This window comes from Elgaria multicarinata, chromosome 2, assembly GCF_023053635.1.
Source record: "Elgaria multicarinata webbii isolate HBS135686 ecotype San Diego chromosome 2, rElgMul1.1.pri, whole genome shotgun sequence".
Lineage (NCBI taxonomy): Eukaryota > Metazoa > Chordata > Lepidosauria > Squamata > Anguidae > Elgaria > Elgaria multicarinata.
In genome coordinates, this window is record NC_086172.1 from 130,382,530 (window position 1) to 130,387,729 (window position 5,200).

The window sequence follows — 5,200 nt, forward strand, 5'->3', positions numbered from 1 at the left end:
TATATAGCCCTTATAGAAACCCTTATATGACTGGTGTAAGGTCAACCGTGCAGGTCCAAAAATATGCCCATCTTCTTTCTATTAGCAGGACACTCTAAATACGAGGTGGGGATAACTGTGCAGTGGATTACTTTATATATGAATATCTGGAAATAAATTTTAGGCCACATTTATGACAAAATGCACAGAGAAAACCATAGACAGTTGTATGTTACAAATAGGAGAATTTCGTTCAGATGCATTTTTAAGTGAACCCACCTAATTTGCAAACTAAAACGTGGATTGGGGTGGAGCTATCCTTTGGCTTATGCACTTTTTCAAGTTTTGCAATACAGTTTTCAGCTCAAAACAATGTTTAATTCGCAGACTAAGGCATGCATTGTAATGCAGTTATCCTTCACATTATGCATGTAAATGGAGGAAGGGGGGCACCCTAATTCCCAGCAGTGTAGGTAGGGACATAAGGTTCATTGGATTGAACAGCAATCCAGCAAGGTAGGCTGCCACTGACCACTATGTCTGAACCAGGGGATAGCCAGACCTTACATGACCCCCCGCCCCTAAAGCTTTTGAAACAAGAGCCCAAGCAAGCACCTTCTATTTCAAAGCCCTAGGCCCGAAACCTTAAACACTAGCAATAACCAAGAGGAAAGCTCTGGATTTAGTACCAAAGTCAACTGGAATAAAGCACACACATTCAAATATAATAGGTGGTAAATTGATTGACAAAAAGGTGAAAGCGGAAAGGGAATAGCATACAAAAGAACTTGGAAACAATACTTACAAGGCAAAATGACAGAACTGACAAGAGGAGCAATCCTATGGCCCTTCAGCAGAGCCTGGGGCTATAGGATATTTTGTCCCCCTGGATCCGAGGCCAGAGACAGCGCTCTGCCCATGGACCAGAGCTCCCTCCCCCATCCCTCACAGCAGACTCAGGCAGAGCTGTGCCGGCTGCCAACATGAGCTTGCAAATGTCAGCTCAGAGAGGAGGGAAAGTGACAGGGAGGAGAGGAGACCGGGCTGGCTTATGTAGAACCCTCTGGCTGCCCCAGCCGCCTTCCATCACTCTCTACAGGGCTGTAGTGAAACAGACAAAATTGGCAATCTAGTGAAAATGCAGGGCAGAGGGTGACCATTTGCTCTGAGTTCGGGTCTAGCCCCATAGGATTGCACCCTAAACCTGTCTAAAAGTACCAGCAGCACAGGTCTTCACTAGAATAGGACCTCAGAAAGTGAACTCTCCCAAAGCAAACATTGGACAGGTCAAAGCGAAAGCCAGCAAAGACCGCAGACATCTTTTGCTCCTGGATTTAATACCCAAAGTGTTTAGCAAACCTGAGGTGATCCCCCTTAGCAAAGCATGAGCTAGCTGGAACCAGTTTCCCCCCCAATCCTCTGGGGTGAATGGGTGGGCAGAAAGTTCCCACAGGTGTTCAGCGGTACTTGTGCAGCCCAATTAGTGAGGGTTCTGCTTTGACCTTGAAGGTAGGGATGGCGCCAGATCACACAGCCAGGTGGCCTGATGCATAGGTGCAGCCTCAGCCTCACAGAATGGCATTTTACAGGATGACTTGACAATGCACCTCTTCAAATTTTGCAATGCACTTTTTTCAGCTCAAAAATGTGGACAAAAATGTATATTTTAGAAAGATGTATGTAGAGTTTCAATGCAAATTGTTGACCTTTTTTAATGCACAAAACAGGATGGAACAGACTTACGACTGAACACAGGTGAAACTGACACAGACCATAAAGCAAAATAATACTAATAAACTATAAAGGCTGATCTATTCCAGCAGGCCTATCCAGTGGAATTTTAGGACGTTTTAATACTATATACTATGTTTTTAATTCAGTTTATGTATTTTATACTTATTGTTGTTCCCCACCTTGATCAATGTCTTCCTCTTATGTTAAACTTGGAATCATAGAAAGTTGCCTTATGCTGAGTCAGACCATTGGTCCATCTGGCCCAGTGTTGTTGCCAGTAACTGACAGTTTCAGGCAGGATTCTTCCCTGGCGTTACCTGAAGATGCCTGGGATTGAACCCAGGACCTTCTGCATGCAGAGCAGGTTCTCTACGACTGAGCTACGGACCCACCTAACCTCCACTAAACAGGAGTTTAAAACTTCAGCCTTCTGCCCACTTACCTGAGAATAAGCCCCAATGAACAGAATGGAACTTACTTCTAAGTAAATACGCATAGGATTGCACTGTTATAGTACAATCCTATGCGTGTTTAGACATGAAAAAACCCCATCCTACATCTCCCAACATGCCCCAGACTGCCATGCAGGCTGGAGGAGGCTGGTAGCTTTGGGACTTTTTTCTGTCTGAACATGCATAAAATTGCACCCTAATTCATTTAATACCTACAAGCCTTATACTACTTTCTACACACTCTTCATTCATTGTTAATATAATTATTATGAGGAAGGGAGGAATCAAAAGCATTGCTATTAGTTGTCTAATAGCACGTAGTGATGCACAGAGATGCATTATCCGCCCAGGGAGCTTTGGCTATGGGGTGGTATAGAATTGTAATAATCCGAATCATCATCATCATCATAATACCACCACATCACTGTTCACCTTGATGCAAATGAAGAATATCTGTTTGTGTTCGATTTAAGCTTCACGGAGTTTGTAGAATATCAATAGTTTCCTGAACAGGAATATTTCCAGGTAACTGGAATTAACTCCAAAGTCTTTGGGAAATGGATCGTATAATCTGTAATAAGCAGAAAGGGGTCATGATCTTCAGTTTTATGCCTCATATGAAAGATTGCAAACTTATAACTCACATTGTTCTCGGTGGCTGATCGGGATCTTCATTACCTAGATTGCCCTTCTTGATAAGAGATTGATGTGGTGGTGGTGGTGGTGGTAAAAATGGGCAGCAAGTATTCCTTTTCTTCCCTTTGCTTTGACTCATTGCCTAAGGGGATTTCTGATTACTTTGTGTCCTCATATATTTTATGTTCATTCCCAAGAAGGAAGTGTATGAAAAATGAATAGCCATTTTGTATCTGAAGATTTTATCCACTGGGTTTACAAATGATCTTATTATGTATACTTTGGACTTGTTAATCCCACAAATGAAGGGCCAAAACAAACATTACCTTAAAAGCGTGTCTAGCAGCTATGTCTTTTTTTAATTACTCTATTATTTATGTATTTGATTTGATTTGCACCCTGCCTATCTACTAGGAAAAGGATACTCTAGAGTAGGCGTGTCCCCCCCAATCCAGATTGGGGTTCTAGCATGAAGGGTGGGGGTGGATTTAAGATCTGAATCAATCCCCTGCACTTTCTCTAAGGTAAAATAAAGGGAGGTGGAGATATGGCTGCTAGATACACATTTAAAGTCATGTCTGTTTTGGCTTCTATATTGAGTATGCAGTCAGCTTGTGTCATGTTTCCAAGCCCACCTGCTGTGGTGTGAGACAATAAAGAGGTCTGCTAAGTAATCCACAAACATTTATTCAGCAAATAAACATCTCTTTGCACCTGAAGAGAGAGTAAACACTAGGAACTTTTCTCTTGGCTAAAACTTGGCTGACTAAGTGAGACAATTGTCCTTTCAACAAAAGGGAAGTTTTTTTCCATGAGCCACTTTTACTTCAGGGAGGATTCCTCTGAAGAAGACTTTGGCGAGAAGCAAACTGAGTTGATCGCTTTTCGCCTTCTTTTGGTTCAGTCCGTTTGAGTCTGTGGTGGACTTTGGGATTGGTCAACTCTGAAGTCCCTTCCCCTCTGAGGAAAGCTGAGCTCCCACAGACTCTGAGTTGCTAGCATTTCCTCTGATAAAGTCCAGTGAAGATTCATCTCTGGCTCCTGAAGAGCCTGGGAAAATCTCCTCCCCCACTTCCTGTGTTGTTAGTCCTGTTTCTTCTGGTTCAGAACCTGATTTTTGGCTGAATGGCGGCATAAAAATCCTTAAATAAATAAATAAATAAATAAATAAATGTAAATGACACACATGGGATCCCAAGAGCAGGCAGGGACGACCCCAGGACGATCCCGGGATAAACCTTAGATCTAGCTAAGGCCTCCGTTTCTCATTTTTCCCAATGTTAAATTCAGTTCATCTCAAACTTTGGGAATTTCTCCAGTCTTAAGCTCAGTTTGCCCTGAACTTTGAGAATGTGTTACTTAAAGTTTGCATGAAAATTCGTAAGCATTTTTGTGCACATTTCTCCTATGCATGCATTTTGTATGCATTGTTAGCCCAATACACACATTTGTTTTGCAAGCATTTTTCTAATATAATGCATCTGAACCTTATTTTCTCTGATACAGACATTTTTGTATACATTTTTTAATTGGTGAACTCCACTGCAAAATTTGGAAAAGTGTGAATTTTGAAGAATAACTTAGTTTCAATTTGCATAGTGGTTCAAATTATGATGTTAGGTGATTTCATATTAAAATGTGAAGTGAACAAATTCCCCATCTCTAGTCACTCTTCAGAGTTGTTGAACTGGAGAATCAAATCTGGTTTAGAAGCACAGGAAGCTGACTTGATACATGCCAGACTATTTGACCAGCTAGCCCTCTATTGCCAACTCTGGCAATAGCTCTTTAGGGTCTTTTCCATCACCTATTACCAAATTACCATTTTAGTGGTGCAACCCTATGCATATTTAGACAGAAAAAATATCCTACAACTCCCATCATTCCTCAGCCAACCATGCTGGCTGGGGAATGCTGGGAGATGTATGACTTTTTTTCCTGTCTATACATGCATAAACCTGCATCCTAGGTGGAGATATCAGAAACTGAACCAGAGACCTTCTGCTTGCAAAACATGGGCTCTACACTGACCAATGATCCTTCCCCAATGTTTCTGACACTCTCTGCGTGTGAGTGATTGTGATTTACGTTACAGTGGCATTGTATGTGACACTAGCCCAGTGAAGTATAGATAGGAACTATTTGCCATGGATTCCTCTTGCCTCAGTGTTTTGGTAACGCCATGCGGAGCTGGCTATTTAAACCACTGTTGGTTATTGTGTTGCGTGGAGAGCACTGTTGGTTATTTCTTTGGCCCCTGTTGGTTATTTCGTCAGCCACAGAATCGCAAGGAAAGAGCAATCAAAGCAGCAGCTATCGCTGTAGTCCAGCCAGCATGATCGATTTTTGGCAGCAATGGCTGATGGGATACTAGCGGGAGGACTGAAGGGGGGAGAGAT